We start from the raw sequence: 14,063 nt of genomic DNA, 5'->3' as shown, positions 1-14,063 counted from the left end.
ACACTACAATAACATTATAGTATAACTAAAATAACACTAGCATTACACTATAGTATAACTAAAATTACACTAAGTTTACACTATAGTGTAACTAAATTTACACTACAATAACATTATAGTATAACTAAAATAACACTGGAATTACGCTATAGTATAACTAAAATTACACTAGGATTACACTATAGTATAACTAAAATAACACTAGTATTACACTATAGTACAACTAAATTTAAACTACAATAACACTATAGTATAACAAAATAACACTAGCATTAGACTATAGTATAACTAAAATTACACTAGGATTACACTATAGTATAACTAAATTTACACTAAAATAACACTATAGTATAACTAAAATAACATTAGGATTGCACTATAGTATAACTAAATTTACACTACAATAACACTATAGTATAACTATAATAACACTGTCATTACATTATAGTATAACTAAAATTACATTTGGATTAACTATAGTATAACTAAATTTACACTACAATAATACTATAGTATAATTTAAATAACACTAGCATTATACTATAGTATAACTAAAATTACACTAGGATTACACTATAGTATAACTAAATTTACACTACAATAACACTATAGTATAACTAAAATAACACTAGCATTACACTATAGTATAACTAAAATTACACTAAGTTTACACTATAGTGTAACTAAATTTACATTACAATAACATTATATGATAACTAAAATAACACTAGAATTACGCTATTGTATAACTAAAATTACACTAGGATTACACTATAGTATAACTAAATTTACAATACAATAACACTATAGTATAACTAAAATAACACTAGCATTACACTATAGTATAACTAAAATTACACTAGGTTTGCACTATAGTATAACTAAATTTACACTACAATAACACTATAGTTTAACTAAAATAACACTAGCATTAGACTATAGTATAACTAAAATAACACTAGTATTAGACTATAGTATAACTAAAATTACACTAGGATTACACTATAGTATAACTAAATTTACACTACAATAACACTATAGTATAACTAAAATAACACTAGAATTACACTATAATAAAACTAAAATTACACTAGGATTACACTTTAGTATATAACTAAAATAACACTAGCATTACACTATAGTATAACTAAAATTTCACTAGGTTTACACTATAGTATAACTAAATTTACCTTACAATACCCTATAGTATAACTAAAATAACACTAGCATTACACTATAGTATAACTAAAATTACACTAAGTTTACACTATAGTATAACTAAATTTACACTACAATAACACTATAACTGAAATAATACTAGCATTACACTATAGTATAACTAAAATTACACTAGGATTACACTATAGTATAACTAAATTTACACTACAATAACACTATAGTATAACTAAAATAACACTAGAATTACACTATAGTATAACTAAAATTACACTAGGAACACACTATTGTATAACTAAATTTACACTACAATAACACTATAGTATAACTAAAATAATACTAGCATTAGACTATAGTATAACTAAAATTACATTAGGATTACACTATAGTATAACTAAATTTACACTACAATAACACTATAGTATAACTAAAATAACACTAGAATTACACTATAGTATAACTAAAATTACACTAGGTTTACACTATAGTGTAACTAAATTTACACTACAATAACACTATAATATAACTAAAATAACACTAGAATTACACTATAGTATAACTAAAATTACACTAGGAATACACTATAGTATAACTAAATTTACACTATAATTACACTATAGTATAACTAAAATAACACTAGCATTAGACTATAGTATAACTAAAATTACACTAGGATTACACTATAGTATAACTAAATTTACACTACAATAACACTATAGTATAACTAAAATAACATTAGATTTACACTATAGTATAACTAAAATAACCATAGCATTACACTATAGTATAACTAAAATTACACTAGGTTTACACTATAGTATAACTAAATTTATATTACAATAACACTATAGTATAACTAATATAACACTATCATTAGACTATAGTATAAGTAAAATTATACTAGGACTACACTATAGTATAACTAAATTTACACTACAATAACACTATAATATAACTAAAATAACACTAGGATTACACTATAATATAACTAAATTTACACTACAATAACACTATAGTATAACTAAAATAATACTAGCATTACACTATAGTATAACTAAAATTACACTAGGTTTACATTATAGTGTAACTAAATTTACACTACAATAACACTATAGTATAACTAAAATAACACTAGCATTACACTATAGTATAACTAAAATTACACTAGAATTACACTCTATTATAACTAAATTTACACTACAATAACATTATAGTATAACTAAAATAACACTAGCATTATACTATAGTATAACTAAAATTACACTAAGTTTACACTATAGTGTAACTAAATTTACACTACAATAACATTATAGTATAACTAAAATAACACTGAAATTACGCTATAATATAACTAAAATTACACTAGGATTACACTATAGTGTAACTAAATTTACACTACAATAAAACTATAGTATAACTAAAATAACACTAGCATTACACTACAATATAACTAAAATTACACTAGGTTTACACTATATTATTACTAAATTTACACTACAATAACACTATAGTATAACTAAAATAACACTGTCATTACATTATAGTATAACTAAAATTACACTTGGATTAATTATAGTATAACTAAATTTACACTAAAATAACACTATAGTATAATTGAAATAACACTAGCATTACACTATAGTATAACTAAAATTACACTAGGATTACACTATAGTATAACTAAATTTACACTTTAATAACACTATAGTATAACTAAAATAACACTAGCATTACACTACAGTATAACTAAAATTACACTAAGTTTACACTATAGTGTAACTAAATTTACACTACAATAACATTATATGATAACTAAAATAACACTGGAATTACGCTATAGTATAACTAAAATTACACTAGGATTACACTATAGTATAACTAAATTTACAATACAATAACACTATAGTATAACTAAAATAACACTAGCATTACACTATAGTATAACTAAAATTATACTAGGTTTGCACTATAGTATAACTAAATTTGCACTACAATAACACTATAGTATAACTAAAATAACACTAGCATTATACTATAGTATAACTAAAATAACACTAGTATTAGACTATAGTATAACTAAACTTACACTAGGATTACACTATAGTATAACTAAATTTACACTACAATAACACTATAGTATAACTAAAATAACACTAGAATTACACTATAATAAAAATAAAATTACACTAGGATTACACTTTAGTATATAACTAAAATAACACTAGCATTACATTATAGTATAACTAAAATTACACTAGGTTTACACTATATTATAACTAAATTTAAACTACAATAACCCTATAGTATAACTAAAATAACACTAGCATTACACTATAGTATAACTAAAATTACACTAGGTTTACACTATAGTATAACTAAATTTACACTACAATAACACTATAACTAAAATAATACTAGCATTACACTATAATATAACTAAAATTACACTAGGATTACACTATAGTATAACTAAATTTATACTACAATAACACTATAGTATAACTAAAATAACACTAGCATTAGACTATAGTATAACTAAAATTACACTAGGATTACACTATAGTATAACTAAATTTACACTACAATAACACTATAGTATAACTAAAATAACATTAGGATTACACTATAGTATAACTAAATTTACACAACAATAACACTGTAGTATACTTAAAATAACACTAGCATTACACTATAGTATAACTAAAATTGCACTAGGTTTACACTATAGTATAACTAAATTTTCATTACAATAACACAATAGTATAATTAAAATAACACTATCATTAGACTATAGTATAACTAAAATTACACTAGGATTACACTATAGTATAACTAAATTTACACTACAATAACACTATAGTATAACTAAAATAACACTAGGATTACACTATAATATAACTAAATTTACACTACAATAACACTATAGTATAACTAAAATAATACTAGCAATACACTATAGTATAACTAAAATTACACTAGGTTTACACTATAGTATAACTAAATTTACACTACAATAACACTATAGTATAACTAAAAGAACACTAGAATTGCACTATAATGTAACTAAAATTACACTAAGTTTACACTATAGTATAACTAAAATAACACTAGCATTACACTATAGTATAACTAAAATTACACTAGGTTTACACTATAGTTGTAACGCCCAAAATTATTTAATTTTGATCCGAGAATATTTAATTTGGGAATATTTGGAGTTTTGATTTAAATTATAATATTCTTAAATTATTTAGGATTGAAATTGAATGAAATGAGGAATTGAGGACTAAATTGCAATTTTTGAATAGTTGAGGGGCTAAAGTGCAATTATGAGTAAACTTATCAAAAATTGAAAGTATTATTCAGCTTGTACACGTGTGAAGCCATATTGCTTTCATCCAAATTTCAGAAAAGGCAAAAGGAAGAACCGAGTGCAAGAACTCCAAACCTATTCTTCATTTTCAAATTGACATATCTTGAGTTCCGGTTATTCGTTTTCGATTCCGAAAGATGTTCTGGAATCCTCGCAACAAAACCTTCGATTTGATGTAAGTTTTATATTTGTTCATTAGGGTTTGGTCATTCGAAAATGACAGATATCAGACTTGTATATGATTTGATGTTGTTGAGCTTCTATCTTGTGTAATCTTGAAGTTGGGTTGAGGATTGATTGTTATATCATGTTCTTGTGAATTCCCAGCTATGATTCGATCCATATACCTGTTGATATGTTGGTTTTGAAGCTTCAACAGCTGATATACATGTTAGAAATGTTGTAGATATGTTCGGAATCGCCGAGTTATACCGATATGCCGTCGAACTCTTGATTTGAAGCAATTTGCTATTGTTCTTGAACTTAGATGTTGCTGGATTATTAGCTGATGCTTCCTTGGGTTGTATGCTATGTTTTCAGCGCATAAACAGGGCATATAAACTCCAGAACGTTGACTCCGAAATCGATAGAAGATAGAACAAGGTTGGTACAATTTGCCTTGAAGTCTTGTTGAAGTTTGGATTGAATTTGAGCAGATTTTGAGATGAGTTTGGTGATTGATCTTGTACAGATTTGGACAAGTGAGAAGACATCCTAAACATCACGTTTGAAAGGTAAAAGTGGACTACTATTTGATTGGGATTACAACTCGAGATGGTTTGTAACGAGTTCCCCTAAATCACATACTTGTTTGTTTAATTGTTATTATGTGCTTTCCTTTGAGTTATTGGATAAGTTTTTGATATAATGAATGCTTTGATGATGATATATGTTGCATTCATCTTGAAGACTTATTCCTTCATTTTGAAATGAACGGAAACGTTCGAATAGACGATTTGAGGGATTGTATATGTATGGCCTGGGTGATTGTTTTAGCCTAGCGTCTGATTTGCATATATGATTGCTTCAAAGTCTAGAGAAGAAAGATAAGTAACCCCACCTCGATCGGGAGAGTCGGTGGATTAGTTATGATATCTACTTCTCGGGATCCCAACCGACGAATGACGAAATGAACATTATTTTGAAAACATGCATTGTATTTACTTTTATATCATGATTTTGATATATGTTTGTTATGCATGTTTAGTCGCTTTTACTGGAAAATCTATTTTTCACCGGAGTTATCCGGCTATTGTTTTGTTGTATGTGTCATTGCAATAGGAGGGAGTGGATCCGGACAAAAGCGGAACTGAAGAACAAGGGATGAGAGAATATAGCGTGATGATCCGAGTTAGATGAGTTGTGTGAGCTGTCGATGTTTGTATTGATTTCCAAACATGATCATGTTCTAGCTACTTGTTTTATAACTTGTAGATGATCTAGTTGTTGTCTTGTTGATGTTTATAGGATTTGAGATATGATGTAAATCCTTAAGACAACATGATGTATCTTGATCTTGGACGTGGTGAACTTGTATATAAGAGGCTAGATATCTCACTTGATTTCTTTTGCCACGGTTCATAGTATAGTGTTCACAGTCTAGGGAATACGAGATTGACCACCTTGAGCGGGAGCGTAGGTGAGAGGCTTGATTTTTGGCCTTATTATATTCCCGGGATCCCAACGAAATGATTTTTAAAAATATCGATTCTGTGAGACTTGAATCCTTTAACCCTCGACTTGTCTTTGAGTCTTTATGTTATTGAATGAATTTTCTTTGAAATATATTCGACATGTAAGGGTATAAGGAAATGATGATTGTGATAGTGATTTCTTATTTGAATTATATCTACTGGATTTATATAGATGTCTTTCATACTGAGATTTATTCTCACCGGAGTTATCCGGCTGTTGTTTTGCTTGTATGTGTGCATTGCATCAGGTTGAAGAGTAGCGAGTCGGACTTGACATGGAAGCGAGAGATTGAGAGATTAGAGTGGAGACTCGGGTGATAGAAGTTTATGTTCTTTTGTAATGTCAAGAATGTTAGATTAGAATCCAATGTTCATATGTTAAATTCATTGGTTTAGTTTATCCTTTCATGATTGATGTTTGTATTAAAGGTTTGAGACTAAAATTTAATCTAGATGTTTATGTTGTTGCTACAATTGAATTTAAGTTAGTCACTTTTGTACATTCTACATGTAAACTTGAGTTGGTTTATATGAATGAATGGAACTTATCTTGTTGTAGCATCATGCTCTCTTAGTTTTGAATATGCTAGTGTTATTTATGTCATTAACTTGATATATCTTGGTAGAGTTAGCATGAACTTGTTTATATTCTCTGGGATATGATTATGTTAGCATAGACTTGACTTATTAGATGTTTGTAGTGACTTCAAGACTCAGATAAGGAGTGGAAAAATCGAAGTCAGTTTCTGCCCAGGGCAGCGCCCGAGCTGCAGAAAAGAGCAGCCCGAGCTGTGCATTCTGTTTGGGAAAATTCAGGGCGCGCTCGAGCGGTGCTTTTTAGCCGCTCGAGCGCGGCCCAATATTTATTAAAAAAAATATATTTTTTTTTTGCCTTTGCTTGCTTGTTCTTAATTTGTATATTATTGGATGAAATGTTTATTATATGATCTTGGATTAACCATTATGATTTGAGAGATTAGTGCCCGAGTCATCACATCAGACACCCTCCATCAGTAGCAGCCACCATACCCATAGCTTGAAGGTTTTTAACTCGGTTTGAAGATCCGTTCGTCCCGGAGATCAATCTACGCGTTGGTAACGTAAATTCGAGCATAAATAACGCAAAGGAATGTTTGAATCCCTTCTTGAACACCATTTAAGTCATATTATTTGGATTTTAGAATGAAAATTATGATCTTGCATGATGTATGTGGTTTTAATGAACAACATTCATGAACATGCATAGAACCTACATTTTTAAGGCTTATGAATCAATTTTCTCACGTTTTTCTTTCATGGATTGTTCTAGCTTGCTGACCAACGGGTTGAGGGTTGATATATGGTCCCTAGGGTCGTGGTTGGATGATGATTCAGTGGCTTTAGTCGTTGGTTTGGGCTAGGTTCATGCTGGACGCGGGTTTGGACGCAAACTGAGCGGTTTGCGTGCGAGGGCTTGTTCTTGGTCCACAGGACGAGTTTAAGGTTGGTTCCAGTTCAGTTACAACCCCAAGACCTTTGGAAATGTTTTCCAGGTGGTACTCCGGCCGGTGGTGGCCGGATATGGGCGGCCAAATGGCCGGAAGTCAGCAGTCGCGTTCTGCACATACATCAGCAAAGGGGATCTGTTGTTTTGGTTCGTTCTCCTTCTACACGGCTCGGTTTAAGGTCAAATTTGTTGAATTAGAACCGTCTGGGTGTTGGCTAAGTATGGGAGGTGGTTTCACGGCCACAGGTGGCTTGAGTAGGCGGCACGATTAAATTTTCTGAAGCCGCTCAGAGCTGCCTTGAGTTGGGCTTAGGGAGAGATAAGCTAGGGTTGTCTCTGGTGTTTTGGCAGGCCGGGCTCGGATTTTTGGGTCCGGGTTGGGACTAAAATATAATGGTCCAAGTTTTTTGGTCCAAGTCAATTCTTCGTTGTGCAACAAGAAACTCATAGGAGCACAATATTTTAATGCATGGATTCGAGCTAGGAATCCGGGAGTTAATATAACGATGAATTCTGCAAGAAACGACGAGGGTCACGGCACGCATGTCGGCTCCACTGTGGCCGATAATTATGTGGATGGTGTCTTATTCTTCGGTTACGCACCAGGGACTGCAAGAGGGGTTGCTCCAAGAGCTAGGCTGGCGGTGTATAAGGTCCTTTGGAATGAGGGCAGTCTTGAATCTGATGCTCTTGCTGGGATTGATCAGGCTGTGGCTCATGGTGTCGATGTGCTGTCGATTTCGTTGAGTTATCAAAACACTGATTTGTATGAGAACCCGATAGCCATAGCAGGCTTTGGTGCTCGAGAGAATGGGATTCTCGTGTCTGTCTCAGCAGGAAACCGAGGCCCTAGTGCAGCAACTTTGCTAGAAGGTATTCCATGGGCTGTGGTGGTGGCTTCAGGGATTGTGGATCGGTGGTTTGCCGGAACCTTAACTCTTGGAAATGGGAAAAGGATCACGGGATGGACCATGTTTCCTCTGTGAGCTGTGGTTAGAAACTTTCCTCTCGTTTACAATTCGACTTTATCCGCCTGCAACTCTGCCGAGTTGCTTGCCGGAGCTCCTGATAATAGCATAATTGTGTGCAATCAAACGGAGCGGTTTGCGTGCGAGGGCTCATTCTTGGTCCACAGGACTAGTTTTGGTTGGTTCCAGTTCAGTTACAACCCCAAGACCTTTGGAAATGTTTTCTAGGCGGTACTCTGGCCGGTGGTGGCCGGATACGGGCTGCCAAACGGCCGGAAGTCAGCGGTTGCGTTCTGCAAGTACAGCAGCAAAGGGGCTCTGTTGTTTTGGTTCGTTCTCCTTCTACAGAGCTCGGTTTAAGGTCAAATTTGTTGGGTTATAATCGTCTGGGTGTTGGCTAAGTATGGGAGGTGGTTTCACGGCCACAGGTGGCCTGAGTAGGCGGCACGATTAGATTTTCTGAAGCCGCTCAGGGATGCCTCAAGTTGGGCTTAGGGATAGGTAAGCTAGGGTTGTGTCTGGTGTTTTGGCAGGCCGGGCTAGGCTTTTTGGGTCCGGGTTGGGTATAAAATATAATGGTCCAAGTTATTTTGGTCCGAGTCCGGGTTATATTAGTTGTGCTTGGGTATTTTTATTTTAAATTAAATAAGAGATTAAGTTAATAATTAATGAGTTTGGGCTTGACTTAGTTAATTAATTAGACTAATTTAATATTAAGTATGGGCTTAAATAATTAATGAAGTGATCCCCACTAATTTGTCATGTGACGCGTGATCCATGAGAATTATTGGGCCAAGTTGTGTCGGGTTTAGTAATTTTAACGGTCTAATCCCTAGGATAATGAACTAGTTAATAATTTATTGGATTAATTTTAAGTTAAACAATTTAATGGGCTTAATTAATGTTTTAAATGAGCCCATTAGTTTGCCACGGACCTGGGGGTCCATGAGAATTAATGGGCCAGGTCATGTTGGGCTTAAGGCTTATTGGGCCAGTCTAGGAATTTTTGAGTTTAAGTCTGGTGGTCAGCAGCTCGAACAAGTCCTTGGAAAAATAAATGAACCGTAAATATATATTTAATTCATACATGTATTTTATTAGTTATATGAGTTTGATTTTTAAGAAAATAAATTAAGTATATATTTAGGGGAAAATTTTCATTAAATAAAGAAATAAATGAGAATTTTAAGTTCATGCATCTTTAAGAATTTTAATGATAAGTTTAAGAGCATGTTATGAAAAATATAATTTTTATGGAAGTTGAAGTGAAGGTGGAAAGTGATGTGGTTGGAGGCCGGGATACCTGGGCCCGATGAACTTCCTAATGATGTTTATGTATGATGAGCTTATGGATCCAGCTGAGAGGGCTGGTGAAGTGACAGCACAGAGGTGGAAACCCCACCGCCGCGTACGTTGTTTAAGATTGATCAATCGCTTAGTATGAGCCCACCGACATTGTAACGCCTGGAATTATTTAATTTTAATCCGAGAATATTTAATTTGGGAATATTTGGAGTTTTGATTTAAATTATAATATTCTTAAATTATTTAGGATTGAAATTGAATGAAATGAGAAGTTGAGAACTGAATTGCTAATTTTGAAGATTTGAGCGGCCAAAGTGCAAAATTCTGATTTTAGTTGGACACTTGTTGTTTTGATAAGTTCTCACGTGTATTCAACATGTTTCATCAGACAATTGAGAGGATTGGAACAGAGCAACTCGAGCTCTTCTCTTTTCTTTGCCATTTCAATTTTCAAATTGCAATATCTTGAGTTCCGGTTATCCGATTTCGATTCCGAAAGGTGTTCTGGACTCCTTGCAGCATGACCTTCGATTTAATGTGAGTTTTATTTTAGTTCCTTATGATTTGAGAAGTTGAAAGTGGCAGAAATCTGTTGTGATTATGTATTGATGTTGTGGAGCTTGTATTCTTTGTTCTATCGAGTTTGGGTTGAAGGATGGCTATCGATTTTATTCTTATAGTTCCAGCTGATTATTCGAAATTATACCTGCTGATATATTGAAGAATTCTTGCTGGTTTTGATGAATATAAGATGTAGATGATTGTTATATTTGATATAGTTGAGTTTCGGATTGCCGAATGATACCGATATGCCGTCGAACTTTTGATTTGAAGTTGTTTTTCTTGTTTCTTTGTGAGCTGACATTGACTTGGATTGGAGCTGATATTTCCTTGGCAATTATGTCGTGATTTTAGTTGTAATCAAGGACCATCGAGCATGAGAACATCAACTTCGAATCGGTAGAAGAAAGAAGAAGGTTTGTGGTATTTGTGCTTTGAAGTTGGGCTGTAGCGTGAGCAAAATTTTAATACAAGATGATGTTGTTTTTGGTACAGATTTGGACACCTAGAAGACACCATAAACTTTGCAATCGAAAGGTAAAAGTGAACTAGGATTCGATTGGGATTATAACTCGAGATGGTTTGTATCGAGTTCCCTAAATCACATACTTATTTGCTTATTTGCTTTTATATGTTGTATTTGAATGGTGTAATGAGTCTTGATTTTAATGAATGCTATTTTGTTGATATATGTTGCATTCATCTTGTAAGACTTGTTCTTTGATTTTGAATGAACGGAAAAGTTCGATTAGACGATTTGAAGGATTATATATGTATGGCCTGGTTGGTTGACTTAGCCTAGCGTCTGATTTACATATATAATGGCTTCAAAGTCTAGAAAATCAAGATAAGTAGCCCCACCTCGATTGGGAGAGTCAGTGGTTAGTTATGATATCTTCTTCTCGGGATCCCAACCGATGAAATAAGAGAATTCGTTAGAGAACCTTGTTTTAAAACATGCATTGTATTTACTTTTATATCATGAATTTGATATATGCTTTGCTATGCATGTTTAGTTGCTTTTATTGGGAAATATATTTCTCACCGGAGTTATCCGGCTATTGTTGTGTTGTATGTGTCATGGCAATAGGCGGGAGTGGAACCGGACAGAAGCGAACTTGAAAAACAAGGGATGAGAGAATAGCGTGATGATCCGAGTTTAGATGATTGTGAGCTGTCAATGCTAGAGTTGAGTCCAAAGACATGATCATATTATAGTTACTTGTACCAAGACTTATTGTTGATGTAGTTATTGTCTTAATGATATGTACAAGACTTGAGAGGATGTTGCTACTTCTTAGGAATTAACTTGATGTTTGTAAACAATGTTTCATGTATGATATGTGAGCCTATCTTGAGTTGATTTTAAGGCTTTGTTATGATCTATTTCTATCAATTTATATCATGTTAGTAGGCATGCTAGCTTATGATTTTGTATAGGCTATGTATGAGTTGATGATAGATGAAAAATAAGTAAATGAACATGCGTTGACAGCAAAAGAATTCTGTGGAATTGCTGGAAACTTAGCCCGCTCGATCGGGTGATTATCACCGATCGAGCGAGGCCTTAATTTAGTAAGCAGAATCTTGAGCAATTTGTGCTCGCTCGATCGGTGGAAAGTAACCGATCGAGCGAGGCCAACATTGTTCCACCCGAGAGTTGGGCTTAAGTGCTCGCTCGATCGGTGGGTTTTCACCGATCGAGCGAGGAACTAATTTTTTTTTAAATTTTTTTTTTTTTACGTTATTTAGACTTTGATTCTTTGTCTATTATTTATGATGATTTGATTAATGGGAGATTAGAACTCGGGTCGTCTCAACAGGTGGTATCAGAGCGAGAAAATTCTGGACTGAGGTAGATCGTGAGTGGGGTAGATCGAGTCATCTTCCTTGCTTATTTATTTTATTATGCTATGATTTAATTACATGATTGAATTACATGTTGTAAATGCTAGCATGGTTTACTTTCAAGTATTTTATTACATGATGTTGTATTTATTTTATTTGAAAGTATGAAGATGCATGCTTACTGGAATATCTGAAATGATTAGAGGCATGTGTTCTGATGAATTATGATATGCGACCTGATTATCTGAATTGATTGGAAGCATGTCTTGTTTGATTACGTCAATTATTCTTTTAAGATTGAATCAGAACCGAGTCTTGATCAGAGGTAAGATGATCAGAGGAGGACTGAGATAGATTTGATGATTATGGTATCCTAACCATTTTGATAATCAGATATGTCTCGACGACCAGGACGACCTCCTCTTAGACCACAGGTTCCTACTCTTATACCAGAGCAGACAGTTCATACTCCTTTGCCGGAACAAACAGTGGTAACACCAATAGTGCCTCAAGCTGCAGTCCTGAGCAATGAACAGGGAAGTACCTCTCGAGATATGACAGATATGACTGCCACTCCGATGGAAACACTGCTCAAACGCTTTCAATCATACCATCCGCCTACACTGAAAGGTATTGAGAATGCAGTTGAATGTGAAGGATGGCTCGATGACATGGAGATGTTGTTTGATTCACTTGATTATGGTGATGAGACGCGAGTCAGACTCATTGGACATCAGTTGCATGAGGTTGCGAAGAGCTGGAGGTCCACGACCAAGAAAGCTTCGGAGCGTAGAGGAACTATACTGACGTGGAATGTCTTCAAAACTGAGTTTTACCAACGCTTCTTTCCAGTGTCTTAATGCAAAGATAAAGGTGTAGAATTTGCGAACCTGAAGCAGGGCAACTTAAATATTGAAGATTATGTTGCAAAATTCACTACGTTGCTACGTTTTGCTCCACATGTTGCTGATAGTGATGAGGCAATGGCTGATCAGTTCATTAATGGACTGAATCCGGAGGTCTTTACTTTGGTAAACACAAGGCGACCGAATAATTTTGCTGATGCTTTGAACAGCTCCAAAGGAGCGGAAGCTGGTTTGATACAACAGCGAGGAGCTTTGTATACCACTCAGCCTCTGAGACAGTCACAAACCTCAGCTCCCATTCCACAACAACCTCCTTGATTTGAAAGTGGTGGTAGTAGCAGTGGAAAGAAAGGATATTTGCAAGCTCGAGGAAAACAGTTTAAAAAGTCAGGGAGCAGTTCTTCGAGTTCCAGTGGTACGAAACAGAAGTCAGGAGTGTTTTGTAACAATTGCGGTGGAGGTCGTCCAACCGATCACTGCCAAGGTGTATCTGGGAGGTGCCATATATGCCATCAGACTGGACATTGTGCGAGGGTGTGTCCTCAGAGAGGTTCTGGACAGTCTCGAGGTATAGAGTCATCACAATCAGTGGCTCAACCTGCGAGGCAAGCCTCTTCTGTTCATTCCTTTCAACCACCACATCCACAACAACAGTCAAGGTCAGGAGGAAGTTAGACAGGCAGTCAGACATAGAGACAACAGGCTCATGTCTTTGCACTGACAGAGGAACAGGAACAGGGAGCACCAGATGACGTGATTGCAGGTAACTATTCTCTTTATGGTTAT

This window comes from Henckelia pumila, chromosome 3 (genome assembly GCF_033568475.1).
Source record: "Henckelia pumila isolate YLH828 chromosome 3, ASM3356847v2, whole genome shotgun sequence".
In the NCBI taxonomy this organism is placed as follows: Eukaryota; Viridiplantae; Streptophyta; class Magnoliopsida; order Lamiales; family Gesneriaceae; genus Henckelia; species Henckelia pumila.
The sequence above is the reverse complement of the archived record's forward strand: the minus strand, read 5'-3'. Positions refer to the sequence as shown.